Source organism: Salmo salar, chromosome 16, assembly GCF_965601325.2.
Source record: "Salmo salar chromosome 16, fSalSal1, whole genome shotgun sequence".
Taxonomy (NCBI): Eukaryota; Metazoa; Chordata; class Actinopteri; order Salmoniformes; family Salmonidae; genus Salmo; species Salmo salar.
Genome location: NC_138306.1, coordinates 35,005,034 through 35,027,564, shown reverse-complemented (window position 1 = coordinate 35,027,564; position 22,531 = coordinate 35,005,034). Strand labels below are relative to the sequence as shown.

The following is a 22,531-nucleotide window of genomic DNA, read 5'->3' as shown; positions in this document are numbered from 1 at the left end:
ATTTTTGTCAACTATCTACATAAAATACTCTTTAATGATAAAGTGGAAGGAAAATTATGAATTATGAAAGATAAAAAACGAATACACTAAGTATTCAACCCCTTCAGTCAATACAAGTTAGAATCACCTTTGGCAGCGAGACTGTGAGTCTATCTGTGTAAATCTCTAAGAGCTTTCCACACCTGGATTGTGCAACACTTGCACATTATTCATTTTCAAATTCTTAAAGCTCTATCAAGGTGGTTGTTGATCATTGCTAGACAGCAATTTTCAAGTCTTGCCATATATTTTCAAACCGATTTAAGTCAAAACTGTAAATAGTCCACTCAGGAACACTCAATGTTGTCTTAGTAAGCAACTCCAGTGTATATTTGGCATTGTGTTTTAGGTTATTGTCCTGCTGAAAGGTGAATGTGTCTCCCGAGTGTCTGTTGGAAAGCAGACTGAACCATGCTTTCCTATAGGATTTTGCCTGTGCTTAACTCGATTCCATTTATTTTTATCCCCAAAAAACTCCCTAGTCCTTGCCGATGACAATTGTAGTGACTGGGTCTATTGATACACTATCCAAAGTGTAATTAATAACTTCAACATGCTCAAAGGGATATTCAATGTTGTTGTTTTTTATTTTTACCCATCTACCAATAGTCACCCTTCTTTGTGAGGCATTGGAAAACTTCGCTGGTCTTTGCGGTTGAATCTGTGTTTGAAACTCACTGCTCGGGACCTTAGATAAATGTATGTGTGGGGTACATTAAACTTATGTGGCTTGTTAAGCACATTTTTACTCCTGAACGTATTTAAGCTTGCCATAACAAAGGGATTGAATACTTATTGACTCAATACATTTCAGCTTTATATTTTAAATTAATTTGTAAAATGTTCTATAAACATACTTCCACTTTGACATTATGGGGTACTGTGTGTAGGCAAAAATCTCTATTTAATAAAATGTTTAATTCAGGCTGTAACACATCAAAATGTGGAAAAAGGCACTATATGTGATCGTGTATAAATGTAAGCAAGGTTTGAAATTATGTTTCAGTCAAATATTATATCTGTTTGGGCTTCTTGCGGCCAATTTGCAGTCAACAAATTCTTTGTAGTTATGTTCTGGCACCCTGACCATCCACTCAAGACATTTTTGTTGTTGATGATCCCTGTCATATGAGGACAGCCGAAGAACCCTTTTAGGTTCTAGATGGCAATTTTTTTTCCTAAGAGTTGATGGAGTGGTCTTGTTTAGTCTACCCAGAGAAGGCCCTTCATTCACTAAATCACTCACATCTCTCTCTATCTCTCTCTCTAGCGGATGATGTGAAATACTATAGCTTCATGCTAATCTGATTGCCTGATCAATGGTGTAAATTAGTCCAGCCACAGCCAATTTAGCAGTGGGAGAGTGTTATTAAGAAGGATGACTTCAGGGAGACAACTGAGGAGGACAGGTGCACTGATAGTTTGACAAATTACTTTCAAAATAGACTTCTGGTTGTCATTTTATTCTATAAAGCTGCTGGAACGGCTATTGATATGACTAGAAACAGCAAGTGAGGAATGAAAGCATACTATTCACTCAACTTTAAAGCAAGTGTCACGGACCCCGGTACTGCTGCTCATTCCGTGCACCAGTTCCGGAGGTCTACGTTACCGGCCTCTAGGCGTCTCATTACACACACCTGATTCCAATTCCCCTGATTAGTAATTGGTGCCCTCTGTTCATCATTGTCTTGTCGGTTATTGTTCCTATGTCCGTTGGTCTGTGCGGCCCACTTTTTGGAAGCAAATCACTCGATTTCGTCCCTATGTTATATCGTCATCGAACATGTCACCGTCCCTAGGAGAGGGGGTGACCTCGACAAGTTATTGTTGAAACGAGAGGCTGCCTGGATTTTTAATTTAAGACCCTTGCTCCTCTCGAGTCTCAATGTAGACTTTAATCTGAAGCCATTCTTGTGATTATTGTGATTTTGCTATTGTAAATGTTTGTAGGCCGATATAGCCAAATTGTATCTATGATCTTATGCTATCCATTCATGTTTTTGGTATGTTATTTTTTTATATCTGAGAATTAACCAATGATATCAGGCCACACCCGGCCATGATTACAGACATATGTGTGTGTCCTTTGACACTGTACAAACTTTTAACCGCACAGAGTTTGTCATTATACTTGGATGAAGACAGCTTGTCTGTCGAAACATTCGATATTAAGTTATTCAATTATTGCATCTGAGCTACTAGAGTGTGCGGCTCTCCTTTAATTTTTCAAGTGTTCTACTCTGCTAGCCAGCAACTTGCCTAAATAGGTGTGCGTTTCTTTTGACTCTAGATTGGTCTATTGGTGTATTGTTGTGCACTTGTTATTACTGGTCTCGTCCCGTGTATTGTTATTACGGGTCTTGTTCCGTGTATTTATTAGAGGTTTAACCTTGCTCTTTAGTTTGGGTTACATCCCTGTGTTTTTGTATATGTGTTTGTTTTGGGGTTCGTCCCCGAGCCTTTTCACGACATGTTGTATTTTGGGTGGAAAATAAAAAACCCTATTACGTATTCCTGTGCCAGTCTCCAATCATTTATAAAACGTGACAGAATAACTGATCCTAAATGGAGAGAGTGGGAATGGCTTGACCGATGACGCCGCAACCTCGGCAGCTACAACTGGCCCGTCCGATGCCGCCGCAACTTCTGCAGCTGCAACTGGCCCGTCCGACGCCGCGGCCACTTCGGCAGCTGCAACTGTCCCGTCCAATGCCGACGCAACTTCGGCAGCTGCAACTGGCCCTGACCGACCTGTGGTTGTCCTCAAGGCCGGTGTCGTTAGTGCGTTAGTGTGTGTGTGTGGGGGGGGGGGGGTACTGTCACAGATTCCCCCGGTACTGCTGCTCATTCCGTGCGCAAGTTCCGGAGGTCTACGTCACCGGCCTCTAGGCATCACTGAACTGTCTCATTACGCACACCTGATTCTATTCCCCTGATTAGCAATTGTATATACAGTTGAAGTCGGAAGTTTACATACTCCTTAGCCAAATACATTTAAACTCAGTTTTTCACAATTCCTGACATTTAATCCTTGTAAAATATTCCATGTCTTGGGTCAGTTAGGATCACCACTTTATTTTAAGAATGTGAAATGTCAGAATAATAGTAGAGAGAATGATTTATTCCAGCTTTTATTTCTTTCATCACGTTCTCAGTGGGTCAGAAGTTTACATACACTCAATTAGTATTTGGTAGCATTGCCTTAAATTGTTTAACTTGGGTCAAACGTTTCGGGTCGCCTTCCACAAGCTTCCCACAATAAATTGGGTGAATTTTCATTCCTCCTGACAGAGCTGGAGTAACTGAGTCAGGTTTGTAGGCCTCCTTGCTCACACACGTTTTTTCAGTTCTGCCCACAACTTTTCTATAGGATTGAGGTCAGGGCTTTGTGATGGCCACTCCAATACCTCGATACTTTTGTACCTGTTTCCTCAAGCATCTTCACAAGGTCCTTTGCTGTTGTTCTGGGATTGATTTGCACTTATCGCACCAAAGTACGTTCATCTCTAGGAGACAGAACGCGTCTCCTTCCTGAGCAGTATGACGGCTGCATGGTCCCATGGTGTTTATACTTGCATACTATTGTTTGTACAGATGAACGTGGTACCTTCAGGAGTTTGGACACTGCTCCCAAGGATGAACCAGACTTGTGGAGGTCTACAATTGTTTCTCTGAGGTCTTGGCTGATTTCTTTTGATTTTCCCATGATGTCAAGCAAGGAGGCACTGAGTTTGAAGGTAAGCCTTGAAATACATCCACAGGTACACCTTTAATTGACTCAAATGATGTCAATTAGCCCATCAGAAGCTTCTAAAGCCATGACATCATTTTCTGGAATTTTACAAGCTGTTTAAATGCACAGTCAACTTGATGTATGTAAACTTCTGACCCACTGGAATTGTGATACAGTGAATTCTAAGTGAAATAATCTGTCTGTGAACAATTGTTGGAAAAATTACTTGTGTCATGCACAAAGTAGATGTCCTAACCGACTTGCCAAAACTATAGTTTGTTAACAAGAAATTAGTGGTGGTTGAAAAGCGCGTTTTAATGACTCCAACCTAAGTGTATGTAAACTTCCGACTTCAACTGTATGTGCCCTCTGTTCACCATTGTCTTGTTGGTTATTGTTCCCATGTACGTTGATCTGTGAGTACCTGTGCTTTGTTATTTCGGCTTTTGTGCTGCGTGTATTGTGCACTTGTTATTACGGGACTCATCCGGTGTATTGTTGTGCATTTATTATCACGGGTCTCGCCACGTGTAGTGTATTGCGGGTCTCGTCCCGTGTATTTATTAGAGGTTTAACCTCTCTCTTTTGTTTGGGCTACATCTCTGTGTTTTTGTATACGTGTTTGTTTTGGGCTTCGTCCCCGTGCCTTTTCATGGCATGTTGTATATTTTGGTGGAGTATTAAACCCCCCTATTATGAATTCCTGCTCATGTCTCCAATCATTTACACAACGTGACAGCAAGCTTAACCATCATGGTGTTATTACAACATGGTAGAATGGCATGATCAACAGTACTTCTTTAAATACAATTTGAGTAATCAATACCTAATTTGTTATCTCAGTCAAGATAGTGGGTTCGATTCCCGGGACCACCCATATGTAAAATGTATACACGAATGGCTGTACGTCGCTTTGGATAAAAGTGTCTGTTAAAAAAAGCATATCTTATTGTTATTATTATACTGTATGTTATTATTAGAAGGTTAATCACATCTGGATATCTCATAGTTGAAAGGGAATGTGAATGTCAAAAAACACCCACATATAAAATGTTCAACACACTGTATCTCTGGTGATTTAAACATGATAGGAAACTGATCTGTCATTAATGTCAATGGTCTTTCTAACTAGGGGACTTGTTGGAACCTGCTATGGCAAAGACAAACCATTAAACTGCAGCCTCCCAGCCTGCTGGCCAGGCTTCCCTCTAAGAACAAAGCAGCAGATTGGCCTCCCATGTCCGTCTAATGAGAGACAAACTAGGAGGATGAGTCCAGTCACCAAACTCTGCCAACGCCCTTGGCAGCTTTCATCACTAACGCCCGCAACCATGCCACCGCTTTGTGCTGTCTCTGAAATGTCCTTAAATCCAGAGGAAGAAAATACACGATGAAGGCCTTTTTTTTCTGACAGAGAGACTTATAACAGAAAGTGACAGCTGGACCATTGGTAAAGCCACTGGGCTTATATTTCTATTACTATTTATACTTCATTTTAATTAGAAGTGGTTAAAAAGTTCAGTGAAACACCCAGTGACAATCAGTATAGCATACATCTTCACCATGGCAAACTAATTTGACCATGGACACTAGCCAGATTTGTAACATCAACAAACAAGGCAAACTTTTCCCTCTTGCCAATTTAACAGGAGTGTCCTTTAATCACAGACATGGGAACTCTGAAGGACGACTGCTTTTCTTCTCTAAGGGCTCTCTCTCTGGCGAGGATAAAAGCAACTTGTTTGGCCAGAGAGAGGGAGAGAGAGAGTGGGAGGGAGAGAGAGAATAGGGAGAAATAGAGAGAGCTCCGGAGTTCTTCTGCAAAAAAGATAGAATTAGAGTTGGATACATTTTTTCACAAGGACTTATACAGGATACCAACCTCAACATTAAAACCTTCAATCCAAATCAAAATTCCATACCCAAAACCTTGATTTTGGACAAAATTACCTGAATGGACTATTACTACCAAGGACTATCAAAAAAAACTTCTAACAAACCAAAACATGCAGAAGAAACACAGCAGAACCTGTAAATACCATCCAACACAAAACCGAGTGAGTAATATTCAGTCTGAAGCTACTTCTGAAGCCAAAAAGTAAAAGGCAATAATCTCTAGGTCATTTTGTTATATAAAGCTAAATAAATAAGCATACTAAGCTACCAAGATGCTATGACAGAACAGACCTGGCGGCACCTTCAATTAGCACTGAAGTGTGAAATCAGATGTGTGATGCAAAAGCCCCAATGGCTTATCCCTGTCCAGAAGTCATTACAATACAGTACCCTACTGATATTAAGAATAACCCTGCAAGGAATAAGTACAAAAAAAGCTACTCAAGGACAATCCAGAGACAGAGACAATGTCAGCTCCCCCGATAGCCCTCCTGACAACCCCCCCACATCCACTGAGGACACACAAACGCCAGAGATTGTTCTCCTCATTGACTCAAATGGCAAATACATTCAAGAGGAGAAACTTTTTCCCAAACACAACGTGGCGAAACTCTGGTACCCAAACACTAGGCATGCACAGGAGCTGTTATCAGAGGAAAGACTAGGTTCCCCCAGCCACATCATAATTCACATGGGCACAAATGACCTGAGGGCCCAGCAGGAAAGGGTGGCAACAGCATTCAAGGGAGTGATTGAAAAAGCTTCTTCCACTTTCCCCAATGCACAAGTGGTTATCTCCACCCTGCTACCACAAAAATACTTTCACCCTGCTAACCATAGAGCGGGTGAATGCAAGCATTTCAAGGGACTGTGCCTCAAAACCAAATGTCTACATGGCCTACCACTCCACCCTAGACTTGAACAGCCTTTACGACCAGGTCCACCTCTACAAGGCAACAATCCCAACCTTTGCCAGGACCCTGAAGGACGTCACCATCAACTGTAGCCCCAGCACCTCACACAGGAGCAACAGAGCAACGGACACCCCGCCCAGACCAGCGAGACACCCTTCCAGGCCTGCAAGACCAACTCCTGAAGGACCTGCTCCGAGAGAGCCCACGCTAAGAGGACCTACAGCCAGACCACAGTATCACCAGCCATACCCAAGCCAGCTAAGACCACCCCAAGCAAACCCTGGCTACACCCTATATAGGCCCCCCCATATCAGACCCATGCTCCTTCTGCCCACCCCATGCCCCTCGCCCCTGTGGCAAGGACATCAACCTGACAGCAGGACATATGCCCAGGCCGTGAGCAGAGCAACAGGCCCAACCCCCACTGTTTACACCCACCTAAGCGGAGGTAGAGGTATGTATGCAGAGGTATGTTGGCAGATGCTAAAAATGCTCTGCTCACACCTACTGTGATGGTCCGGGCCTAAACCACACAAAAACAACACTAGACAATATGGAACACAAAGCTTTTACTATCTCATCCTGGAATATAGGGGAGGCAGGTAGCCTAGTGGTTAGAGCGTTGGAGTAGTAACCAAAGGTTGCAAGATTGAATCCCCGAGTTGACATTCTGCCCCTGAACAAGGCAGTTAACCCACTGTTCCTAGGCCATCATTGAAAATAAGAATTTGTTCTTAACTGACTTGCATTTGGCCTAAAGAGCAGGAACCCAGACTTCATCAAAGAAATGTTAAATACAGACATTGTCATCCTACCAGAAACATGGTAAAAAGGAGATGGACCCACTGGTTGCCCTCTAGGTTACAGAGAGCTGGTAGTACCATCCACCAAACTACCAGGTGTGAAACAGGGAAGGGACTAATTTGGTGTGAAACAGGGTATGCTAATTTGGTATAGAGCAGACCTAACCCACTCCATTAAATTAGTCAAAACAGGAACATTTTACATCTGTCTAGAAATTAATAAGGAAATTATCTCAACAAAGAAAACATGTCCTCATATGTGCAACCTATATCCCCCCAAAAGAATCCCCATACTTTAACGATGACAGCTTCTCCATCCTAGAGGGGGAGATCAACAATTTCCAGGCTCAGGGACATGTACTAGTCTGTGGCAACCTAAATGCCAGAACTGGACAAGAACTCAACACCCTCAGCACACAGGGGGACAAACACCTACCTGAAGGTGACAGTATTCCCTCCCCTATATGCCCCCCTAGACACAACTACGACAACATATCCAACAAACAAGGGTCACAACTCATGCAGCTCTGTCAGATTAAGTTAACAAACAGATCACGACCATTTGGAATCCCACCATACCTTCTCCGCTATGCAATCTGGCTTCCGAGCTGGTCATGGGTGCACCTCAGCCACGCTCAAGGTCCTAAACAATATTCATCGACCTGGCCAAGGCTTTCGACTCTGTCAATCACCACATTCTTATATCGGCAGACTCAACAGCCTTGGTTTCTCAAATGACTGTCGCTCTTGCTGCTGGTGATTCTCTGATCCACCTCTACGCAGATGACACCATTCTGTATACTTCTGGCCCTTCTTTGGACACTGTGCTAACTAACCTCCAGATGAGCTTCAATGCCATACAACTCTCCTTCCGTGGCCTCCAACTGCTCTTAAATGCAAGTAAAACTAAATGCATGCTCTTCAACCGATCGCTGTCCGCACCTGCCCGTCCGTCCAGCATCAATACTCTTGACGGTTCTGACCTAGAATATGTGGACATCTACAAATGCCTAGGTGTCTGGTTAGACTGTAAACTCTCCTTCCAGACCCACATTAAGCATCTAAAATCCAAAATGAAATCTAGAAGCGGCTTCCTATTTTGCAACAAAGCATCCTTCACTCATGCTGCCAAACATACCCTCGTTAAACTGACTATCCTACCTATCCTCGACTTTGGCGATGTCATTTACAAAATGGCCCCCAACACTCTACTCAACAAATTGGATGCAGTCTATCACAGTGGCATCCGTTTTGTTACCAAAGCCCCATATACTACCCAGCGCTGCGACCTGTATGCTCTCGTTGGCTGGCCCTCGCTTCATACTCATCGCCAAATCCACTGGCTCCAGGTCATCTACAAGTCTTTACTAGGTAAAGCCCCGCCTTATCTCAGTTCACTGGTCACGATAGCAGCACCCACCCACAGCACGCGCTCCAGCAGGTATATCTCTCTGGTCACCCCCAAAGCCAATTCCTCCTTTGGCCGCCTTTCCTTCCAGTTCTCTGCTGCCAATGACTGGAACGAACTGCAAAAATTGCTGAAGCTGGAGACTCTTATCTCCCTCACTAATGTCAAGCACCAGCTGTCAGAGCAGCTCACAGATCATTGCACCTGTACATAGCCCATCTGTAAATAGCCCATCCACATACCTAATCCCCATACTGTATTTATTTATTTTGCTCCTTTGCACCTCAGTATCTCGACTTGCACATTTATCTTCTGCACAGCTATCACTCCAGTGTTTAATTGCTATATTGTAATTACCTCGCCACTATGGCCTATTTTATTGCCTTACCTCCCTTATCTTACCTCATTTGCACACACTGTATATATACTTTTTCCCCACTGTATTATTGACTGTATGTTTGTTTATTCCATGTGTAACTCTGTGTTGTTGTATGTGTCGAACTGCTTTGCTTTATCTTGGCCAGGTCACAGTTGTAAATGAGGACTTGTTCTCAACTAGCCTACCTGGTTAAATAAAGGTGACATAAATAAAAAACATTTAAAAAAATGATTTGGCCCTTAACAGAGAGTACACAGTGTCAGAATACCTGACCACTGTTACTGACTCAAATTTAAGGACATCTTTGACTATGTACAGACTCAGTGAGCATATCCTTGGTTTTGAGGCAGACCTGGCTCTCAAGAGAAGACAGGCTATGTGCACACTGCCCACAAAATGAGGTGGAAACTGAGGTGCACTTCCTAACCTCCTGCCAAATGTGTGACCGTATTAGAGACACATATTTCCCTCAGATTACGCAGACCCACAAAGAATTCGAAAATGAATCAAATTTTGATAAACTCCCATATCTATTGGGTGAAATACCACAGTGTGCAATCACAGCAGCAATATTTGTAACCTGTTGCCACAAGAAAAGGGCAACCAGTGAAGAACAAACACTACCGTAAATACAACCTATATTGATGTTTATTTATTTTCCCTTTTGTACTTTAACTATTTGCACATCATTACAACACTGTATATAGTCATAATATGACATTTGCAACGTCTTTATTCTTTTGGAACTTTTGTGAGTGTAATGTTTACTGTATTTTTTTAATTGTTTATTTCACTTTTGTTTATTATTTATATCACTTGCTTTCGCAATGTTAACATATGTTTCCCATGCCAATAAAGCCCCTTAAATTGAAATTGAATTGAATATGAAAGAGAGAGAGAGAGAGATATAGATATAGAGCGGCAAGGTTAATGAGACAGAGAGACGAGACAGGGGAGAAAACAGAAGGCGAGGCAGCGTTGGACTCTAATCTCCTCCGCTTCCCGACCATATCCCATTACAACGCCATTAGACTGGACCGGATGCTGGCACCTCTCCCCCTACCCACTCCGTCCTCCCCTGCCCGGCCCGCTTCAAAGCTCTGGGTCATAATTGATTGGCTGTGCAGAAACACATGTCTGCTATGTAGTTAACCTCCTCACCTGCAGCTTTACTCCTCATAAAGGGACAGCTCTGACTAAAACACAGAGGATGAAAAGCAGCACTCAGTCCACTCAGAGGGGTGAGGTATCCTGGCTCATTCTCCCATCCCTTTCTATCTCTCTCTTGTATGGGAGCCTGTGCTCTGCAGACCTGGCTGCTGGAAGGACCTATATGAGACAGCTTGTTTTGTTGTTAGATGTTGAACACCTTTATTGGTGCAGCTAGCCAGCCAGCAGGCCAGTCAGAGCTGATCCAGCCCATTCAGAATGCTTCAATCTGTTAAAATTACAATCAGTCCCAAATCCCAAATTAGCCAGGCATTGATTCGTCAATGATATGAATCAAGGCCCTCACTGAGTTCCTTATTAAGCAGTAAAAGCACAGCCAGACACAGATCTATATAATGTAGATCAGCAGTCTATCAGACAGAGGCATCGTCAGTGGTGACTGATCTAGAATGCAGATGTATTGCAGTGGGCTGACACATGATGAGTCACACTGCTGTCCCCGTAGAGACAGTCTCCCTGTACTCTGCTAGTTAGCATTACTCCATCTCAATTCCCTCTCTCTCTATCACCCTCTGATTCAACACACTGTCTGACTGGAGATGTGGAGCAGACATAACAGACACTTCGCTCTAAATCATTGTATCAGAACAGTTCTGAATGCTGGAAATTACTCAGGCCATTACGGGGACGAACATCTCATTCTCTGCACTTAGCATAGCAATGATGCAGGACAAGCAGAGCAGAAGTTATCTGAGGTACTGACAGGAGAGAGGCATACTGTTAATGGAGAGAAAGAGCACTGATTTTCTCACTAAGTGAAGCAAGGATGGAGTTGTTATTCTTTAAGTTGAAGAGTGCAGAGTACTGCAGACAGTACAGGTGTTTGATTGACAGGTCCTCAGCTCATCCGGGGTTATGAGACTACATTCTGGCCTGTGGCGATGAGCTACCAAATGAATCTGAATCATGTTGAATCAGACCTCTATGGAGCTGTGCACCAGAGCTGAGATACAAAACACACAGACACCTCGCTTGCTGCTCCTTCTTAGCTTTCAATTACACTAGAACGGAAGCCAGTTTGCTCTGATGAATACCGAGGCATCACCCTGCTTAAATGTGTGTGGATAATATCCCTGGGTGGGTGCACAGTGCAGCATAGTGCAGCGGTGTTCTGAGCGGGCTCTCCCTCTACATAGCGTCTGTATGGAGGTCGCGTATGTCACCGTAAACAAACCGCGCTCCGCTCCTTCATGCATACATAAAGAGCTGCTGATATGAGGCAAGGTGGCAGGTGGTAGGGGGCTTTGATAATGTATTCATCACTCTAACTGACAAGTGCAGCCCACCAGGAGGGTGTTTCACATTTTGATAAAGAGCCAATCAACAGCATGCAGGACTGTTGGCTGCACCGTAAACAGCAACACAACGCTGACTCCGAACATCACCTAAGACCTTGACTAGAGCATTCACATAAACATGTGCATGTTTCTTTTCCCTTGTAGCTTTTACTATCTCACATAGTGGTAGGGGGTTTTGGGAGTGAGACCATTATTAGATAAGCAGATAGGATTCAGACCCTATCTGCAGAATTTTCAACACAAACACGTTAACCTTTTACTGCAGTGGGCTAAATCAGGGTCACACAGAGTGTTCCTCGTTAGTCTTAAATCTACTTTGAAACAAAGGTATGCACCTCACACACATGGTTATGGGCTCAAAAAAAGAAGACTCCTGTACCATGTCAGATATAGAGTTTAAATGTATAAAATGTTGAGTTTGCATCCCAATATTACACTTTATATACATCACAGAAGATTGAAATATAACAAAACCGTTCAACATAAAAATACTTTTATGAATGTATTAATGATGAAATTTTGAAAAATATAAATATATTCCACCGATGAGGCCACTAGAGGGCAATTTGGTCATTTGACTGCAGGAAATGGCCAAAAGCATATAAAATACACACAAGGAGGACTGAAAGAGTCCTCAGTAGGGCATTAGAGATCAGGAGAAAATCCCACTGATGAGGGAGTCCAAAATAAACACCCAGGAAACCCCTTCTCCTAAAAACAGTATCTCTCCTTTACCTTCATCTTTCTGATAGCTCCACTGTGCAAGGCCATCAGGTGTTGTAGTGAGGCAAAGCTCTGTGGAATTCACCCATTCATTCCAAAAAGGAGTGTTTTCTGACAAGCGGAGAAATGTTTTACAGTGTATCTGGAACACAGGGGCAAAGTAATTCAGGCGAATCTGCAACTTCACACACCAACGAGTGCAACATGAATCTATTTATTTCTCCTTCTTGTAAAACAATGGCTCCGCCACGCAGACTGAGCACAGTCCTCACCTCACTGCTCTCTGACTGGCTGCAGGGCAAATGGAGGACACCCAGGTGAGGTGACCCCTGACTGTTAGAACCAGGAAGTCTATGAGGATTTGTATTATTTTTTTGATACCAACTTTTTATTATACATTTTTTTTCTGTGAGGGGTTCAAATCACAGGCAGGCAATAATATTCAAAATGTACATAAATTTACTCTCCATCCGTGCGACCAAATAACCCTCCCCTTACCGTCCCTTCCCTGTGGGCCTGAAAGCAAAGAAAGTAAAAAAGATTAAAATACAGTGCCTTCAGAAAGTATTCCTACCCCTTGACTTATTCCACATTTTGTTGTGTGACAGCTTGAGTTCCAAATTGATTAAATATTAATTTTTTTTCTCAGCCATCTACACACAATACCCCATAATGACAAAGTGAAAACATGCTTTTAGACATTTTTACAAATGCTTTGAAAATGCAATACAGAAATATCTAATGTACATAAGTATTCACACCCCTGAGTCAATACTTTGGAGAATCACCTTTGGCAGCGATTACAGCTGTGAGTCTTTCTGGGTACGTCTCTAAGAGCTTTCCACACCTGGATTGCGCAACATTTGCCTAAGATTATTTTCAAAACTCTTCAAGCTCTGTCAGATTGGTTGTTGATCATTGCTAGACAACCATTTTCATGTCTTGCCATAGATTTTCAAGTAGATTTAAGTCTAAACTGTAACTCTGCCACTCAGGAACATTCACGTCTTACATTTACATTTAAGTCATTTAGCAGACGCTCTTATCCAGAGCGACTTACAAATTGGTGCATTCACCTTATGATATCCAGTGGAACAACCACTTTACAATAGTGCATCTAAATCTTTTAAGGGGGGGGGGGGGTTAGAAGGATTACTTTATCCAGGTGTCTCCGGAAGGTGGTGATTGACTCCGCTGTCCTGGCGTCGTGAGGGAGCTTGTTCCACCATTGGGGTGCCAGAGCAGCGAACAGTTTTGACTGGGCTGAGCGGGAACTGTGCTTCCTCAGAGGTAGGGGGGCCAGCAGGCCAGAGGTGGATGAATGCAGTGCCCTTGTTTGGGTGTAGGGCCTGATCAGAGCCTGAAGGTATGGAGGTGCCGTTCCCTTCACAGCTCCGTAGTCTTCTTGATAAGCAACTCCAGTGTACATTTGGCCTTGTGTTTTAGATTATTGATACTGAAAGGCGAATTCATCTCCCACTGTCTAGTGGAAAGCAGACTGAACCAGATTTTCCTCTAGGATTTTGCCTGTGCTTAGCGCCATTCTGTTACTTTTTTATCCTGATAAAGTCTTCAGTTCTCAACAATTACAAGCATACACATAACGTTTGATTTTTTTATTTATTTAACTAGGCAAGTCAGTTAAGAACAAATTCTTCTTTACAATGATGGCCTACCCCGGCCAAAACTTTTTATTCCTTTGTATTCAGGACAAAAATGTCATTGCTTTACCACATTTTTTGCAGTATTACTTTAGCGCCTTGTTGCAAACAGGAATCAACAAGGCACTCTGTACAGGCTTCATTCTTTTCACTCCGTCAATTAGGTTAGTATTGTAAATTCAATGTGCCCTTTTAGGTTTTAGATAGCACCTGTTTTTCTAAGAGTGTACAATTATCATACCAGATGCATCGTTATTTACGAGCCAACATTTTAAGAGTGTTTCCCAAACAAGCACGTAGAGAGAATGTTCACTAAGTGAGTCGTTAGTCCTTGTGTCGATACTGATAGGATCGAAAGAAAAGCAGCGCTGCTCTTGGATAAGCTTTTTCTATTCAAATCTTACCTTAAAAGATATATAGGCTACAAAGGGGCTATTGGCTGCTTCAATAGTATTGAAATCAATTTCATGTTTAGTCAATTGAGTTATATTTTGCATCTAGGCTACTGCCTGTAATGTTTGCATGTGTTTCATGATGTGTGACATAATGTGTGCAATGATTTGCCCAATCTGTGACTTAGTGCATTATTATTGCCTAAGTATAATAAGCCACCTCAATAGCCTACTTGCAGCCATAAGTGGTAATACACTGTATCTCTACGAGCTGATCCGTCGTCAGTATTGTGTAATAATTCGAATGTTAAAAAGTTTGTTGCTGGCTGAAAAGTTAAGAACTACTGAAGTATAAAGGAGGAAGTAGAGTGAGGAAATCAATGACGATAGTATACGCTGCCCCTGGACCACATCACAATGTCTTCCTTTACCCTCTCACCCTGACCCCCAGCCTATATCCATAGAATTATATACAGTAAGACTTTGTTTTATCTATCTCTCTTCTCCTTCCCATTCTGTACCGAATCACTTTATCTTTAGTTTTATCTGTATATATTTTCTACCCTTGCTCTCTTTCTCTTGGAGCAAGGACCATCCCCCTCAACCCCTCTCCCTCCTGCTCTCACCCTCTCTCTCTCAGCCAGAGCACTCTGCTGGTCAGTTGGAGGCCTTGAACATTCCTTTGAGTGTTCCAGATAAAGATGTGTGTTAGATCGATACCCTGTTAGTAGCTGGCGTAGGTGTGTTGTCATGCAATCATCTAAAAGATCATTGTAGACAAGCTTCAGCCTGTCTATGACAGAGGACTTTCCTCAGGCCAGGCCAGGCCAGGCACACACACACACACACACACACACACACACACACACACACACACACACACACACACACACACACACACACACACACACACACACACACACACACACACAGACACACACACACACACACACACACACACACACACACACACACACACACACACACACACACAGGTAAACAAACAAGAAAACACACACACAGAATGGCATGCAGTGCACGGAACCTGGGTTAGCTGTGGAGACATGGGCCATTACTCCAGCACAGCCCGAGGGCATGTTCTTAGACATACAACACATGGCTCAAATGGCCGTCAAAAACTATGATTTACTAGCAGGTTACAGCAGCAGCTAGACTGATCGGTGCATGAACATCTTAACAGACAATCATTTTACTGAAAAATATGCTAAAAATCATGACATATTGTTATCATAACTGTCAAATCATGATGTCCGAACTAGGCTATTGAGAGCAATAGTCCAGATAGTACAGCTGGAATCAGATAATTAAACCCCTTTATTGACATTACGCATATTAATGAGTCAAATACTGCTGGCACAAAATGTAGACTCATAATTCATGCTGGAAACGACAAACTACACCACACTACACCATCTTCCAGATCAGTTTCCTGCGGTCTCATCCCCATCGTCTGCCTCTAAGACAATCACATTTCACATGCTTGTTCTTCCAACTGCTCAAACAACTACTCCCTTGCTCCTTCTCTTCATCTCTCTCTCCCTCGTGAAAGAAGGAGTGGGACTGAAAGGGTGAGAAGTGGACACAGAGCTATAGTGATGGAAACATTCATAGATATGTTTGTCTCCAGATCTCATCTGAGTCTGGTTGGCCTCTGGACTAGCCCCAGCCCTGCAATCCCGGAGCACCATGGGACCAGAGTGGAGACCTGCCCCGACTTCCTCCTCCCCAATCGCTCCAGCTCCTCTGCTCTCCTCCCAGCTGCCCACTGAACTGAGGCTAGGAAACACTGTCACCACCGATAAATCCACGATAATTGAGAATTTCAATAAGCATTTCTCTACGGCTGGCCATGCTTTCCACCTGGCTACCCCTACTCCGGTCAACAGCTCTGCACCCCCCACAGCAACTTGCCCAAGCCTCCCCCATTTCTCCTTCACCCAAATCCAGATAGCTGATGTTTTGAAAGAGCGGCAAAATCTGGACCCCTACAAATCAGCCGGGCTAGACAATCTGGACCCTCTCTTTCTAAAATTATCTGCCAAAATTGTTGCAACCCCTATTACTAGCCTGTTCAACCTCTCTTTCGTATCGTCTGAGATCCCCAAAGACTGGAAAGCTGCCGCGGTCATCCCCCTCATCAAAGGTGGAGACACTCTAGACTCAATCTGCAACAGACCTATATCTATCCTACCCTGCCTTTCTAAGGTCTTCGAAAGCCAAGTTAATTACTGGTGACAGGGGGCAGTATTTGGAAATTCAGATGAATTACGTGCCCAAATTAAACTGCCTGCTACTCGGGCCCAGAAGGCAGGATATGCATATTATTAGTATATTTGGATAGAAAACACTCTGAAGTTTCTAAAACTGTTTGAATGATGTCTGTGAGTATAACAGAACTCATATGGGAGGCAAAAACTTGAGAAAAAATGCAACCAGGATGTGGTTTGTAGTTTTTCAATTGATTGCCTTTCCAAACTACAGTGTCTGTGGGGTCATTTTGCACTTCCTAAGGCTTCCACTAGATGTCAACAGTCTTTAGAACTTTGTTTCATGCTTCTACTGTTACTGGGGAGAGAGCAGAGAATAAGAGCTGTCTCAAGCCTGGGACCAATGAGTTGTTTACTGCACAGATACGCAGGCACGCCGTTCCTTCTTTTTCCTCTGTAATGAATACCCTATTATCTGGTTGGAATATTATTGAAGATTTATGTTAAAAAGACCCTGAGGATTGATTGTAAACATCGTTTGACATGTTTCTGCGAATGGTACTGGAACTATTTGACTTTTCGTCGCGGGTTTTGCGCTCCCGCATTATGCCTTTGGATTAGTGATCTGAACGCGCGAACAAAACGGAGGTATTTGGACTTAAATACGGAGTTTATCGAACAAAACGAACATTTCTTGTGGAAGTGGGAGTCCTGGGAGTGCATTCCGACGAAGATCAGCAAAGGTAAGTGAAGATTTATAATACTAATTCTGAGTTTTGTTGACTCCAGAACTTGGCGGGTAACTGTATAGCTTGCTTTGATGGCTGAGCTCTGCACTCAGAATATTGAACAATGTGCTTTCGCCGTAAAGCTATTTTGAAATCTGACACAGCTGTTGCATTAACCTCTTGACGGTCGCAGCGCATTTTGAAAAAAATGTGTGCCCATTTTAAACGGCCTACTACTCAAACTCAGAAGCTAGGATATGCATATAATTAATACTTGTGGATAGAAAACACCCCAAAGTTTCTAAAACTGTTTGAATGGTGTATGTGAGTATAACAGAACTCATATGGCAGTCAAAACCCCGAGACAGATCGAAACAGGAAGTGGAATTCTGAATTGCGGACTCAACTTCATCACGTTGCCTATTAATCACACCGTGAGCTATGGTTCAGTGAGCACTTCCTATTGCTTCCACTAGATGTCCCCAGTCTTTACAAAGTGGTTTGAGTCTTCTACTGTTAAAACTGAATGAATGAGACGCTGTGGAACGTGGTCACACGGAGAGGGCCATCACCATTATGATGCCGGCGCCCCTGGTTACCCTCCCCTTTCGAAACATTTTGAAACACAATGCAATCGTCCCCCTCGAATCTTATTGGCTCTCTTGTTGAAAAACGCCCTGAAGATTTATGTTAAACAACGTTTGACATGTTTGAACGAACCTAAATGGGAAAAAAATGCATTTTCTCGAAATGGCTGTCCCGCGGCCGACGGAGCATTTGGATCAGCCTTCAGACGCGCTAACAAGAACAAGCTCTTGGAACATAAAGGAGTAATTTTTTCGAACGAAAATACATTTGTTGTGGACCTGGGATTCCTGGAAGTGCTTTCTGATGAAGACAACCAAAGGTAAGGGATTATTGACAATAGTATACAAGACTAGATGTGATATGCGATTGTTCCAAGATGGCGCTGACCTGTAACGTTAGCCTATTTTTCAGAGTATCGCATCCCCTTTCATCGCAAAGTATGATTACCCAGTAAAGTTAATTTTAAATCTGGCATTACAGGTGCTTTCAAGAGATATTCATCTATAAACCTTAGAATGACAATATTAAATAAAATTTTTTAAATTGAATAGTAATTTAGTAAATTGTAGCTCTGTTTCATCGGATGCATTTGAGGGAAAATAGTTAGTCAACGTTACGCACCGATGTAAAATGCTCTTTTTATATATAAATATGAACTTTATCGAACAAAAGAATGCATGTATTGTGTAACATGATGTCCTAGGTGTGTCATCTGATGAAGATTGTCAAAGGTTAGTGCTGCATTTAGCTGTTTTTTGGTTATTTGTGATGCATGTGGTTGGTCGGAAAATGGCTATGTGGCTACTTTTACGATATACTCCTCTAACATAATCTAATGTTTTGCTTTTGCTGTAAAGCCTTTTTGAAAATCGGACAACATGGTTCGATTCAGGAGAGGTGTATCTATAAAACGATATAATTTGAATAAAAAATAAAAAAATAAAAAATTATTACATTTTGTTATGCTAATGGCGATATGATTTTTCGCTGGATGTCCGTCCGCATACGGGACGGAGGCCGCACAGGCGTTAAGGAGAAGTGTATCTATAATTCTTTCAATAACTGTTGTAAATTTTATCAACGTTTATGATGAGAATTTTTGTAAATATATGTGCTCATTCACAAGTTTTGGAGGCAATACATTTTCTGAACATCACGCGCCAATGTAAAATGGGGTTTATGGATATAAATAGGAACTTTATCGAACAAAACATACATGTATTGTGTAACATTGAGTCCTGGGAGTGTCATTTGATGAAGATCGTCAAAGGTTAGTGATTCATTTTAGCTGGATTTCTGATTTTTGTGACGCCTCTCTTTGCTTGGAAAATGGCTGTGTGGTTTTTCTTGTTTAGGCACTGTCCTAACATAATCTAATGTTATGCTTTCGCCGTAAAGCCTTTTTGAAATCGGACAATGTGGTTGGATTAACGAAAAGTGTATCTTTAAAATGGGATATAATAGTTGTATGTTTGAGAAATTTGAATTATGAGATTTTTGTTGTTTTGAATTTGCCGCCCTGCTACTTCACTGGCTGTTGACGCTAGCGTCCCACATGTTCCTGAGAGGTTAACAAACTGATCACCGACCATTTTGAATCCCACCGTACCTTCTCCGCTATGCAATCTGGTTTCCGAGCTGGTCATGGGTGCACCTCAGCCACGCTCAAGGTCCTAAACGATATCATAACCGCCATCGATAAGAGACAATACTGTGCAGCTGCTGTATTCATCAACCTGGCCAAGGCTTTCGACTCTGTCAATCACCACATTCTTATCGGCAGACTCAACAGCCGTGGTTTCTCAAATGAATCCTACAGACGAAGAACCATATATGTGACAATTTTTCCATTTTAAGATAATCAGTTATTTTTATATTATTCATTGTGTGTACCACATTGGGTGTTTTATGGTTGACAAATAATTCACCATACTCATATCTTCCAACAACAATTGATATTTTTTTGTTATTTCAAAAAAGACTTTTTTTATTGCCGTTTTAATTTTTAGAATGTGGAAGAACAGTATATCTCCAGTGATGATTTCAGTTTGTGGAAGAACAGTATATCTCCAGTGATGATTTCAGTTTGTGGAAGAACAGTATATGTGACATTTTGCATGACACTTGTAAGATGTCCTTTTTTAATACCTGATATGATGTTTTAAGTACTTTCAAGTACAGATGCCCTTCATGTAAATAACTTAAATGCAATATGTAGTTAATTCATTTAATGGAGGTTCATTTAAAGGTGGTCTATCAACTTTAGCACCGATGACTTTTCTTAAAAGTTGAGTCATGAAATCTTAGTCTCATTTAAAATGAAGCCCTCAATGTGAACATACCATAGAATAACTACAAAAATAGAATACAATTAAATTAATTCAATCAAAAGAAGTACAACTTGTACATATCAAATATGGATCAACGTCATGTGCCAATATGCATGTCCATTATGCAGGTCCCTAAGGTCAATATTACAAAACGTTCAGAAAACCATTCTCTTTGCGTTTAACACTATGATCTGCAATTAAGTTTTGAATTGCGTTAAACCCATGCTAAAGGCAAGAAACGTCCTTCTGTACTGAGGTGACAGCAGTAAATAAGTATTAACTGCTTAGAGTTGATGCTAAATGTGGTGACAGAGATGTATATTGTAATGAATAAAAAAAGGGAATCATTAGGATATTTTATTGTTAGAACAACATGTTGCATGTTGATGGGATGTTAGTAAACTATTCTCTGTGCAATACATGTGACTTTTAACCACCTCACTGAAGTGATCTGTAGTCCAGCTGGTCGCTTGAGAACAGAATCTGGGAGGTGACTGAAGTCTTCACATTGCATCCTCATCACCTTGAATGGTTTTGCTGGTTGTGCTTGTTGTTTCTCGTATGGGACAGTGTAGAAACTGTTGAACAGATGCAGCTTGCGCTCATCAATCAACTTTCCACAATCCTTTCTGCACGTCGTGGAACACGCTCTTCCCTGCAGGATACAGTGTAACGTTACATATAACTAGCTAGCTACTGTAGCCATGTCGAATCATCCGGTGGATGGACAAAAAGTAGCTAGCTATGTTTCTTCTATAATCTAGCAATAACATTTGTAACGATAATGTATAAGGTAGTAGCCAACGAACTTTAGCTAATATGTTTTCTCTATAGTTACAAATTAGACAACCCAGAACATACATGTTAGTTACTGTACTCTATAGCTAGCTAGCTTGATTGTTTGATATACGGTTCTTCCACATACCTCTTTTGGACAGCTTTTCCCAGTTTTTTCTTGACCCTTACGATTTGTATAGGGTTTTCCCGCATCCCGTAAGATCTTCCTTTGCCTGTCTTTCCATTCTTTTAGTTTTGTTTTACGTTTCTTTCCCACATTTCGGTGATTTTCATCAGCAACAGAAAAGTTGTGCGCTTGTCCGTCCATTCTGAGTGGTGCACATAAACGGTTATTCCACGAGAGCCTATCTTTAAATTTAAACATATTGTTAATTAGCGCGTGGAAAGCTTGTGAAACCGGTTCACTATAGAAAAAGGGTGTCCAATAATGATTTTTCATGTATATCTCGTTTTTTTTTAAAATGTCACATATACGGTTCTTCGTCTGTAGGATTCAAATGACTGCCTTGCCTGGTTCACCAACTACTTCTCAGACAGAGTTCAGTATGTCAAATCGGAGGGCCTGTTGTCTGAACCTCTGGCAGTCCTTATGGGGGTGCCACAGGGTTCAATTCTCAGGCCGACTCTGTTTACATCAATGATGTCGCTCTTGCTGCTGGTGATTCTCTGATCCACCTCTACGCAGATGACACCATTGTGTATACATCTGGCCCTTCTTTGGACACTGTGTTAACTAACCTCCAGATGAGCTTCAATGCCATACAATTCTCCTGCCGTGGCCTCCAACTGCTCTTAAATGCAAGTAAAACTAAATACATTCTCTTCAACCGATCGCTGCCCGCACCTGCCCGCCGTCCAGCATCACTACTCTGGATAGTTCTGACTTAGGAAATGTGGACAACTACAAATACCTAGGTGTCTGGTTAGACTGTAAACTCTCCTTCCAGACTCACATTAAGCATCTCCAATCCAAAATTAAATCTAGAATCTGCTTCCTATTTTGCAAAAAAGCATCCTACACTCATGCTGCCAAAGATACTCTCGTAAAACTATTTTGCCGATCCTCGACTTTGGCGATGTTTACAAAATAGCCTCCAACACTCTACCTAGCAAATTGGATGCAGTCTATCACAGTGCCATCCGTTTTGTCACCAACACCCCATATACCACCCACCACTGCGACCTGTATGCTCTCGTTGGCTGGCTTCATATTCATCGCCAAACCCACTAGCTCCAGGTCATCTATAAATCTTTGCTAGGTAAAGCCCCACCTTATCTCAGCTCACTGGTCACCATAGCAGCACCCACTTGCAGCACGCGCTCTAGCAGGTATATTTCACTGGTCACCCCCAAAGCCAATTATTCCTTTGGCCACCTTTC

The 22,531-nt window shown here is 42.1% G+C and overlaps 1 protein-coding gene and 1 long non-coding RNA gene across 2 annotated transcripts in view; both read right to left on the bottom strand.

The window, feature by feature from the left end:
• Positions 1-22,531, bottom strand: part of LOC106573702 (cadherin-13-like) — a 422,569-nt gene that overhangs the window by 64,131 nt on the left and 335,907 nt on the right. The window lies entirely within an intron of this gene.
• LOC106563292 (uncharacterized) lies at positions 20,696-21,757 on the bottom strand. Its single transcript, XR_001319227.3, has 2 exons — positions 21,279-21,757; positions 20,696-21,008 (listed from the first exon to the last, which is right to left on the bottom strand). It is a non-coding gene; the product is annotated as an uncharacterized LOC106563292 (long non-coding RNA).